The following is a 12,934-nucleotide window of genomic DNA, read 5'->3' as shown; positions in this document are numbered from 1 at the left end:
TTAAAAAAAAAAAAAAATCACCAATTCGTTACAAAAATAGTATGGTCGAACATATTAGCACATGTTGTGAAATGCAGAGGAAATTCTTGTCTAAAAAGTTGAACTACTTACAATTTTTTAAAGGAAATTTGTCATAATTTTTTTGTCAATTTTATTGATCGAATTAAGGAATTACAAAAAAAGAGACTTCAGAATAGTAAAATACTTTTAAAAGTTCCTTGAAAATTGAAAACTATTTATTTACATCAAGTAAATGATTTTGGTAGAGTGTTATGTTTGATTTACATTGCAAACATAATTCTAGAGCCATGGCTCTATAGAAAAGACATTTAAATATATTTTTAAAAATTATACAATGTACTTTAATTGCAACTACTAGTACCAATTAAGCATTACATGGAAGTTTGAAATCCAATTTTTTGTCGTTGTTCCTTCATGCGTCAAGTCCATTGAGGGTCTAGGAAATAATTGATTATGCAAGGTGAAAGCATAATTAAGTGATCTAGATATCGTATAGAATTGAAAGACGGTAGAATTGTTTGATCAATTATGTTTCAGATAGAGAGAATTTGTAATCTGTAATTATAATTTTTGTAAGAAAAACTTGCGACAACGGTATCACCGTATGTCGCGGAAAAGTGCCCTTCTATTGCACCCCTCCATTTTCAGATCCTAGCTGGAACACTGTGTATGTTTCAATTTTTTTTATTATCACAGATCTTACTGTGTCAGCAAATTTTTAATGTGTCGCACATATAAAATTTGAATCTTTACTGTGTCGGAGAACATTTTTCCGTGTTGGGACCAACACAGTAAAACAGCTCATGGAGAACCCTGCTTGTTAGGGTGTTAATCATGCAAACCTATCCACCACAAGCACTAATCATGCACTAACTAACAAATACCTTAATTACAATAATAACCTACACTCCTCTAAGCTGTCTAACTATCAACTAAAGCCTACTTACTAACTCAAACTACAACACAACTGCACCTACAGGAAATACTATACAAACTAAACCTAAGACTAAGAAACACCTTTGTAACGCTACTTACAACTACTATACACCCCATAATTTCTGAATGCAGCAAACACTCCGGACTGACCTTCAGAGGTGGCTATCTCTGCTTCCTGTCAATTAAAACTCAAGAGGTCAAAGCCTGAAAAAGCCAACATCAATTAGAAAGCCATAATATTGGGAAAAGGTGCTCAGAGGTCAAGTATGAATCTTACTGCACTTTCTGCTCATGAACGCTGTTAAATGGGAGACGGACTGCTCTTCACTTCAGGATCTTGGTCAGCCCCAAATTTCTTCTGCTTAAAAAGAGAAAACAAACACATCAAAGGAGAATCACTTACATTCCCTAACAAATGACAAACTTCATTTAAATAATCAATTTGTTACTTACAACCTTGAGCCATATTGGTTGCTGCATAGAGATGAGAAATGGACTCGTCATCCTGTATTTTGCTGTTGGTCGACCTTGCTCCTCCATCGTTGTTCCTCTTCCGAGTACCTGAAAGTATAAAACTGGCACGATGTTAGTAAAACTTCAAAAAAATGTAACAAATCACGAAAAGTTACTTACCACTTTGGGCCAAGTTGGCTGCTGTATAGAGATGGGAAATGGACTAGTCATCTTGTCTTCCTCTGTTGGTCGACCCTGCTCCTCCATCGTTGTTTCTCTTCCGAGTTCCTGAAAGTATAAAACTGGCACGATGTTAGTAAAACTTCAAAAGAATGCAACAAATCACGAAAAGTAACTTACCACTTTGGGCCATGTTGGCTGCTGTATAGAGATGGGAAATGGACTCGTCATCTCGTCTTCTCTGTTGGTCGACCCTGCTCCTCCATCGTTGTTCCTCTTCCGAGTCCCTGAAAGTATAAACTGGCACAATGTTAGTAAAACTTCAAAAGAATGCAACAAATCACGAAAAGTTACTTACCACTTTGGGCCATGTTGGCTGCTGTATAGAGATGGGAAATGGACTCGTCATCTCGTCTTCTTCTGTTGGTCGACCTTGCTCCTCCATCGTTGTTCCTCTTCCCAGTCCCTGAAAGTATAAAACTGGCACAATGTTAGTAAAACTTCAAAAGAATGCAACAAATCACGAAAAGTTACTTACCACTTTGGGCCATGTTGGCTGCTGTAAAGAGATGGGAAATGGACTCGTCATCTCGTCTTCCTCTGTTGGTCGACCCTGCTCCTCCATCGTTGTTCCTCTTCCGAGTCCCTGAAAGTATAAAACTGGCACAATGTTAGTAAAACTTCAAAAGAATGCAACAAATCACGAAAAGTTACTTACCACTTTGGGCCAAATTGGCTGCTGTATAGAGATGGGAAATGGACTCGTCATCTCGTCTTCCTCTGTTGGTCGACCTTGCTCCTCCATCGTTGTTCCTCTTCCGAGTCCCTGAAAGTATAAAACTGGCACAATGTTAGTAGAACTTCAAAAGAATGCAACAAATCACGAAAAGTTACTTACCACTTTGGGCCATGTTGGCTGCTGTATAGAGATGGGAAATGGACTCGTCATCTCGTCTTCCTCTGTTGGTCGACCCTGCTCCTCCATCGTTGTTCCTCTTCCCAGTCCCTGAAAGTATAAAACAGGCACAATGTTAGTAAAACTTCAAAAGAATGCAACAAATCACGAAAAGTTACTAACCACTTTTGACCATGTTGGCTGCTGTATAGAGATGGGAAATGGACTCGTCATCTCGTCTTCCTCTGTTGGTCGACCTTGCTCCTCCATCGTTGTTCCTCTTCCGAGTCCCTGAAAGTATAAGACTGGCACAATGTTAGTAAAACTTAAAAAAGAATGCAACAAATCACGAAAAGTTACTAACCACTTTGGGCCATGTTGGCTGCTGTATAGAGATGGGAAATGGACTTTTCATCTCGTCTTCCTCTAATGGTCGACCTTGCTCCTCCATCGTTGTTCCTCTTCCCAGTCCCTGAAAGTATAAAACTGGCACAATGTTAGTAAAACTTCAAAAGAATGCAACAAATCATGAAAAGTTACTTACCACTTTGGGCCATGTTGGCTGCTGTATAGAGATGGGAAATGGACTCGTCATCTTGTCTTCCTCTGTTGGTCGACCCTGCTCCTCCATCGTTGTTCCTCTTCCCAGTCCCTGAAAGTATAAAACTGGCACAATGTTAGTAAAACTTCAAAAGAATGCAACAAATCACGAAAAGTTACTAACCACTTTGGGCCATGTTGGCTTCTGTATAGAGATGGGAAATGGACTCGTCATCTCGTCTTCCTCTGTTGGTCGACCTTGCTCCTCCATCGTTGTTCCTCTTCCCAGTCCCTGAAAGTATAAGACTGGCACAATGTTAGTAAAACTTCAAAAGAATGCAACAAATCACGAAAAGTTACTAACCACTTTGGGCCATGTTGGCTGCTGTATAGAGATGGGAAATGGACTCGTCATCTCGTCTTCCTCTGTTGGTCAACCCTGGTCCTCCATCGTTGTTCCTCTTCCCAGTCCCTGAAAGTATAAAACTGGCACAATGTTAGTAAAACTTCAAAAGAATGCAACAAATCACGAAAAGTTACTTACAACTTTGGACCATGTTGGCTGCTGTATAGAGATGGGAAATGGACTTGTCATCTCGTCTTCCTCTGTTGGTCGACCTTGCTCCTCCATCGTTGTTCCTCTTCCGAGTTCCTGAAAGTATAAAACTGGCACAATGTTAGTAAAACTTCAAAAGAATGCAACAAATCACAAAAAGTAACTGACCAATTTGGGCCATGTTGGCTGCTGTATAGAGATGGGAAATGGACTCGTCATCTCATCTTCCCCTGTTGGTCGACCTTGCTCCTCCATCGTTGTTCTCTTCCGAGTCCCTGAAAGTACAAAACTAGCACAATGTTAGTAAAACTTCAAAAGAATGCAACAAATCACGAAAAGTTACTTACCACTTTGGGCCATGTTGGCTGCTGTATAGAGATGGGAAATGGACTCGTCATCTCGTCTTCCTCAGTTGGTCGACCTTGCTCCTCCATTGTTGTTCCTCTTCTGAGTCCCTGAAAGTATAAAACTGGCACAATGTTAGTAAAACTTCAAAAGAATGCAACAAATCACGAAAAGTAACTTACCACTTTGGGCCATGTTGGCTGCTGTATAGAGATGGGAAATGGACTCGTCATGTCGTCTTCCCCTGTTGGTCGACCTTGCTCCTCCATCGTTGTTCTCTTCTGAGTCCCTGAAAGTACAAAACTGGCACAATGTTAGTAAAACTTCAAAAGAATGCAACAAATCACGAAAAGTAACTTACCACTTTGGGCCATGTTGGCTGTTGTATAGAGATGGGAAATGGACTCGTCTTCCTCTGTTGGTCGACCTTGCTCCTCCATCGTTGTTCCTCTTCCAAGTCCCTGAAAGTATAAACTGGCACAAGATTAGTAAGACTTTAAAACAATGAAACAAATCACAAAAATTCAAGTGAATAAAATCAGTACAACACAATTTGTTGAAAAATCAGAAAACAATGACAGTGAATTCAGGAAGACAAATGAGGGGGAAAGGGAAGGGGAAGGTTAGTTATGTTAGAGTCAGCCGGGGCCAGGGGAAAGAAGGGAGAAATTCAAAAATACTTCCATATAAGTTTCCTTTGCTGTTGCTGTGGCTTCTGGTGATGTTTCTTCTGAACTGTCTCAGCATTTCTGCTTCCTGTCAATTCAAAATCAATAGGTCAAAGCCTGACAAAGCCAACATCAATTGGAAAGCCAAAATACTGGGAAAAGGTACAAAGAGGTCAAGAATGAATCTTACCCCATTTTCTGCTCATGAATGCTGTTAAATGGGAAGGGACTGCTCCTCACTTCAGGATCTTGGTCAGCCTCAATTTTCTTCTGCTCTTATAAAGAGAAAACAGACACATCATGGGGAGACACTCTCATTTGACATGAAGTATGAAACTTCATTTAAAAGCACAGATAATCAAAGATTATGAAGCTCACCTTGACGAATGTTATCAGTTTAAGTAATGCAAATCTCACATCATATTTCCTTAACAGTTAGTATTTATCCTGACAACAATATTCAAGCAAATTCTGTTTAAATAGTTTTTAAAGTTCATTGAGGATTGACATATTCCAAATACTTGAACCTGGTCACTCATTTGAAGATGCAGGTCAGATCCAGCTTCCGAAGCAAGTTTCAAATGTCCATCTTTAGATGCATCATCCATGCAAGTTTGGTCAGGGTAGAGCTGAGTTGGGAATAATTTCATCACTCATCTGGAAAAAGTAGGTCAGATCAAGCATCCGAAGCAAGTCTGGTAGTGTCCATTCCTAGATGCATCACCCATGCTTGTTTGGATCGGGTAGGACTTACAGTTTCTTGGGAATGGACCTGCTCCAAAAACCTTAACCTGGTCACTCATCTGGAAAATGTGGGTGACAGATCCAGCATCCGAAGCAAGTCTGGTAGTGTCCATTCCTAAATGCATCATCCATGCAATTTTGGTCCAGGTACGACTTATACTTACTAGAACATGGACTTGCTCCTAAAACTCTACCATGGCACAAATGCTAACCCTGAGGCTGGTGTCAGGGTATAGCATAACTACATCTTGACTTTGTTGAGGTAAGTTCAAGTTCAAAATAAAGCTTCAAGGTAAAAAAAATTTTTGCATTTGAATAACCTTCATCAATATCTCTAATTTGATTGTGATCATTCAACAGTTTAATAGTTATATTAGAATGACTATTTCCAAATATTTCCTTGCTCCAAAAATTTTGACTCTTTCACTCATCTATAAAATGTAGGTTGGATTCAGAATCTAAAGCAAGCCTGGTAATGGATCCGTGGAAGATTGGTCAAAATAGGCCTTATAGTTACTTGGAAATGAGACTAGCTCAAAAAACTTTTAACCTAGTCACTCATATTAAAAATAAAGGCCAGATTCAGCATCCGAGGCAAGCCTGGTAGTGTACTTCCATATATTTTATTTTGGATGTACATGTTCCATTCTTGTAAGTTTGTTCAAAATGCTTGGAAATGACACCTGCTTCAAAAACATTAACCTGATCATTCTTTTAAATTAGCTGAAATTGCAGTCTCTGAAACCTTGGTTGGTACAATGAAACATACTTGAAGCATCTTACATGCACCCCTTAGGGGCTAGAGCATAGATGTACTTAAAAAGAAGTCTGCTCCAAAAACTTTTATCTGGGACACCAACACTTGCACTGATCCCATGGGTGTTACTAATATTCCTGTCCACTTCATATTGATGAGCAAAAAAATGATTGAAATGCATATTTTTTATGCCATCTCTGATTTGATGAATAAATTTATGCAAGTAAAATGTCATGCCGACAACCTCACCGCTTGATTTCCAGCAGAATCCGGAAAGGGGGAAAACATCAATTGGCTGGGCTATTCCATTTGAGAAAAAAGTGACACTTGGTTGAAATTAAAAAAAAAAACTATAATTTTGTCATTTTTCTATTTATGTAAATAAATAATAGTTTATCTTTTATTTGCAAGGTACTCATTCACTTTTTTACTTGCATATGATGTATTAAGGTACAGGAGTACCTCCCTCTTTTTCAAAAGGGAGGGGAGTTTAGTGTGGTATGAGTGTGTGCAGGTATGTGTTAACTTGACACTGTGTGCGATGCGCAAGTGTGAGTAAGTTGTCGTCTGTTGTGCATGGTGGTGTGTAGATCTAGTCACTTGTATTGCAGGAGAGATTGCGTATTATAATATCGTAAGTCTTGTATGATTAATGCTGAATACAAATATAAACAATTACTATCATTGTCAGTTTATACATACAATACTTCAACATTCACTCAATCAGTATTTGGAGCACGTCGTTTATATATTTATTTGAACATCAATTAGATTATACATTACAGAGTCCATGCAAACATTTTATAACCAAATTTTGTTTGTTTTGATTGTCTGTTGGAAATTTTCTTTGGTGAAATTGGGAAAACACATACTTTTTGCCATTATGAATGGAGCAAAAAACAGGCCCCTTCGACACCCTAAAAATGCCTGTCAGTAAAAATATTTGCATTATCAATACACAGTTGATTCAGGGAAAAGTTAACCCCACTTAGGATCTGATGTCCCATACTTATGCAGAGTCTAAAAGCACAATACATTTTCAAACGATATTTCACTTTTTTGTTTTATAGATTAATTCGCCTGTAGGTTTTAAGCTGTCCCTTTCCGCAGTTTAAAAATACTTTATCAACGTTTTATCAATACGTGCACCTGAATCTGACAAATGTTATTTCAAATAATGTTAACTGTTTTCCCCAACCAACTCACCTGACCATCCACTGACGCCAAATTTGCTGTTCGCGCCACATGTCAAAATTTAAAACTCACAATTTCGATCCCGATGCAAATAAATTACAAATGCATGCAAGAAACAAATAATAAATTTATGTATTAATCAATCCCCCAATTATAAAACAATTTTAGCAATTAATCTAGAATATGCTCTACCTCTGGGCAGGACAAAATATTTATGTCTCAAACCTGTCTTGTTATATTTAAGCGACATTGCTAGGTTACTGGAAAGCGGGGGGGGGGGGGGGGGGAGGACTGAGATAATTTTATTTTAAAGAAATAAATGCGTTTCAATTTTTCATGTATTCGGTTGATTTTTATGGATTCTATTGCATTTTGAAAATGTGAAAAACCTCTTAACCGAAAGCCTTTTTTTTTTTATTTTAATGCATATTTGCAAGATTTAATGCGACGAATATATCCTGTCCTATTTTTTTCCCTTGTAACTACATTTCCCCTAAAATTGCAGACTATTTTGTGTCATTTGTAAAACTATCTACAACTGTCTAAGGAGATCTGGAAGTTATGTCGTTTGACCACTGACCAGGGAAAATACCCTTTGAAAATGGCGGGGATGTCAAAATATACAACCTTCCTCAGAGAAATTAAACAAATTCTTAAACATTTTTTATTACAACAGCTTTAGAATATTTACCTCAATTTTTGATCATCTCTGGGCTCCTGTAATGCATTTTCGACTGAAAAATGTAATGAACTGATCTGAAAGTCTGCTGCGCAGTTACCTGTTACTGCTTTGTGAAGTAAGTTGTGAATTATGTTCAAACATCATGCTCACGTGATTTAATTACGTATTCATCATTCATTACTCTACCGCGGTCATTAAATCGTGAAATGTGTATAAACTAACGCTGCGAGTACACAATTTTTTTGTTACATGTATATTGTAAATTTCAACAGAAAATCTTGTGCGTGGGTATTTTAATAAACTTTTTACATTTATATGTAACAGTTATGTTTATTCAAAATAATATACCGGTATAAACATACATTGTAGACGGTAAAATATTCATGAATATACTTTAATTATAGGGTATATCAATCTATAATTGCTTGCATGCTTATTTTGAGTGCAGAATACCAAGTCATAATTATATTATATTTCAAGATTAAAAGCATGGCCTAGATTCCCAATCATAGTAGGACACAATAAATAGGCCAAGATTTTTCCTCAAATTCAATTTTTCTGAAACTTTGATATTTTGTTCTAGGATACAAAATCTCTCTTTATATATGATATGAAAGAAATTCAACCACACATTTTTTGCCCACATAGTCTGAAATATGGCCTATCATTTAGTAAAAAAAGGTATTTCTTTAAAAAAAAAAGGGGTCCATCTGGGAACTGAACTCAGGACCTCTCACTTGCGAAGCGAGAAACATATCACTAGACCACGGAATCGCTTTACATGGCATTAAGTATATGCAGAAGTGAAGTCACATACATGTAGATATTCATGTTCGGTATTGTCAAAATTTTACACAATCCATGGTGTTTGATTTATTTAGCCTTTATTAAAGAGTTCTAATAGATGTAATAAGAACAAAATGTCCGCCGAGAACCTGTTTTATACGCAATAACTCTCCTCATGCCCCTGTGCTAAAAATAGCGACATTGTAATACTATAAATACTAATAAAACAAACGGTGCGGGGCACTTTGAGAGGGGTGAGAGAGGTCCTAGGGAGTTTTGGTATAAAATTGCAAAAGCTCAAAATCTTCTTGAAATATCGCCCGGAAATGATAGTGTTTAATACAGAAAGAATGTATAAATTTACGACCTTGAACTTTGACCTTTTGACCTCAAATTCAATAGGGGTCTTCATTAGGCCACAGGGAGTTGTTACGTAAAATTTCATTGCAACAGCTCAAATGGTTCTAGAGATATCGTGTGGAAACGAAAGTGTTACAACAGACAGAATTTGCTTATTTATGACCTTGACCTTTGACCTTTTGACCTCAAAATCAACAGGGGTCTTCTTTAGTCCATAGGGAGTTGCTATGCTAAATTTCATTGCAAAAGCTCAAAGGGTTCTTGAGATATCGTGTGGAAACGAAAGCGTTACAGACAGACAGAAAGACGGACGGACGGACAAACCCAAATTAATATCCCCCACTTTTCAAGCGGGGGACAAAAATTCAACTTCGGTGATAATTTCTGAATTACATATGATAGGACGTTCATGTTTGACACAATATGTCATAAAAAATGACATCTCACCCACAAAGACACCGAAAAGGGGGGGGGGCCACAATTCTTTGAATTTGATTGTTTTTCACCTCTTCTTCTTGACCTTGGAGTTTGATATGCATTTTGAATGCCCTTGCTAAGAACTGCCATACAGTGGCATAATTGTTTGACAATCACATTTTGTTATGCCCCCGTAAACGAAGTTTCGGGGGTATAGAGTTATTGCCCTGTCCGCCCGTCTGTTTATCTGTTTGTCCGCAAAAACTTAAACCTTTTTCATAACTTTTGACTGGGTGGGACTATGGCTTCCATATTTCACAGGTGTATTCCTTGTGACAAGGCCTTCCTTTGAGTACGACCAAATTTGACCTCTTGACCTTGGAGTTTGACACACTTTTACACCAAAATTCCAAACTTTAACCTTGGCAATAACTTTCGAACGGTAAGGGTTAGTGCTTTCATACTTTACATATGTAATCCCTGTAACAGGCCTTTCATTGCATACCAACAACTTCACCTTTTGAACTTGACCTTGGAGATTGACCTTCTTTATAAAACCGTTAACTTTGCCCATAACTTTTGAATGGTAAGGGCTATGGCTTTCATGCTTCACATTAAACACATATGCAATCCTTGTAATAAGTCCTTCCTTTGGATACCAAAAACTTTGACCTTTTGACCTTGGAGATTGACCTACTTTTAAAAAACTTTAACATTTGCCATAACTTTGGAACGGTAAAGGGTAGGGCTCTCATACTCCTTGGACAAGACCTTTCATTTGAGACAAACAACTTTGACCTTTTGACCTTGGAGATTGACCTATTTTTTCAAAGAAAACGTTAGCCTTGGCCATAACTTTTGAACAGGTGGTGCTAGGGTTTCATATTTCACTTTTTTATTTCTTGAAAAGGCCATTTTGGGTATCAAAATGTTTGATTTGCATTTGAGAAAAACTAAGCTTCGCTATGTTGCCATTCGGGGGATCAGTGTTTCACAAACACATTTTGTTTTGGTATTGCTTCTGAATAGATTTTAAAATTCCTAATTTACACAACTAGTTATGGTTTTATGCCCCCGTAAACAAAGTTTCAGGGGTATGTTTTTTTTTTTTTTTTTTTTTATTTACAGATTCTAATACATACTTATAAAATACAAATATACATTTTCTGTAAATTTTTTATAAGAGAGAGAGAGAGAGAAAGAGAGAGAGAGAAAGAGAGAGAGAGAGAGAGTAGAGCAAGAGAGAGAGGAGGGCGAGAAGGGATAGTAAGAAAAAAAATTACAAAAACAGATTCTTCCAGGGTTTCCAGGCTTCGTCAAAAGTCAACTGATTATTGTTTTTATATGCAATATACTTGTTTATTTCATACATATATTTGATGGAGGATATCAGTTCATTCAAGGAGAGGTATTTACCACTACATCTCATTCTGTAGATAAAATATTTAATCTGAAGAGCAATGAGATATTTTATTTTGTCTAATTTTGCAAAAGATCCCAATATGAATTCTTTTTTCAAATATACAACATTAATATGAATCTTTCTAAAACAATAACTATCAAAACTATTCAATAAGTCTTGTACTACTTCACATTCCCAGAAGATGTGTTCAATAGTTTCTGTCTCAGTTTCACAAAAAGAACACTTGTATGAATCTATTATCTTAATTTTATGTAAAAAGGAATTTGTTGCTAATATTTTATGATTAATGCGGAACTGAAACCACTGAAGTTTTGTATCTTTTGTGAGCTTAAAAGGAAATGAAAAAACTTTTTCCCATTCACTATCATTCAAGTTAAAAATTCTATTCCAGCTAGTCTGACCTAAAGGCTTGATGTCATTGCTTTTCAAAATTTCATATAAATTTCTTGATTTCTTCGCATTTAATAAACGGAATGTTTTTTGTGTAATATATGGCATATACACAGTTGGCATAGAAATTATATTTTTGGTTTTCATCCATTCTCTGATAGCAGCTATAAGTCCATTGTACTCAAGAAAGTTTGTATGGATTCCATATTTCAATTTAAACATATTAATGTCCATAAAGGAATCGTCCTCTCTTAAGAGATCATTTACGAAAAATACATTATTTTCAAACCATTTCTTATAAAAAATTGTTTTCTTGCCAATCAGTATATTTTTATTAAAAAATAGTGGTTCCATAGAGGCACTTGCTTCTGGTTCTGGTAATTTTTTAGAAAAAAATAGCCAGGCTTCTAAAACATTTTTCCAAAACATATTTTTTACATCTTTAATTTTCTTGAGAATGTATTCTTCTCCACAAAAAACTGTTTTTTTTAAATCTAAAGTTAGATATGAATATTTACCTTGCAGTATGACATTTTTCATCCAAACAAGTTTCAGAGACATAATAAACTCTTTAATACTAATCATCTTGAAACCGCCATCTTTAAGATCTTTAATACAAACTCCTTTTTTTAGTCTAAAAGCATTACTCCCCATTACAAAAGAATAAAAGGTGTTTTCTAAATCTTTTATATATAAATCAGTGGGATTTGGAAGGGAGGCAAAAATATGATTCAATGTTGGCAATAAAAGTGTTTTCAAAACTGTTAATCGTCCTAGTGGTGTGAGATTCCTATGTTTCCAATGTCTTATCATTTTCTTTATGTTTTCTAACTTTGAACTGAGATTCCTCGAAAGTATCTTCTGCAAATCTATATCAAATTCAATACCAAGTAACCTAAAGTTTTTCTTTCCCCACTCAAGAGATTGATTTTTACATAAAACCTCATCACTACCTTTTTTGCTACCTATCCATATTACTTGTGTTTTATCGTAATTTATATGTAAGCCGGACATTTTTGCAAAATCTCTAAGGGTACCTAAACTTGATTGTAAAGATTTCTCACTGCCATCTAATATAAGAGAAGTGTCATCAGCGAGCATCGAGATTTTCTTTTCCCCATCAATAAAATATATACCTTTGATGTCTTTGTTATTTCTTATCTTAATAGCAAGGATTTCAGCACATATCAAGAATAAGTATGGGGATAGTGGGTCTCCCTGTCGACACCCTCGATGCAAAGAGAATGTTTCAGATAAATTTCCTCCCTGATTTACTGCTGATGTAATGTTTGAATAAAATAAACTGACCCATTTCCTCATAGACTTTCCAAAATTAAAGAATTTAAGTGATTTTTGAATAAAAGCCCAAGAGACAGAATCAAATGCTTTTTCAAAGTCAACAAGAAGAAGAAGACCTGGTATTTTTTCTTCTTCTGTGTATTGCATAATGTCATAGATTAGTCTAATGTTTTCAGCTATATGCCTGCCCTGTATAAAGCCTGTTTGATCAGGATGTATAATTTTATCTAGAAACCTTCTAATTCTATTTGCTATTGAACCAGATGCAATTTTATAAACTGTGTTTAA

This window comes from Saccostrea cucullata, unplaced genomic scaffold (genome assembly GCF_032062105.1).
Source record: "Saccostrea cucullata isolate Sc308-1 unplaced genomic scaffold, CSIRO_AGI_Scuc_v1 ctg127, whole genome shotgun sequence".
In the NCBI taxonomy this organism is placed as follows: domain Eukaryota; kingdom Metazoa; phylum Mollusca; class Bivalvia; order Ostreida; family Ostreidae; genus Saccostrea; species Saccostrea cuccullata.
The sequence above is the reverse complement of the archived record's forward strand: the minus strand, read 5'-3'. Positions refer to the sequence as shown.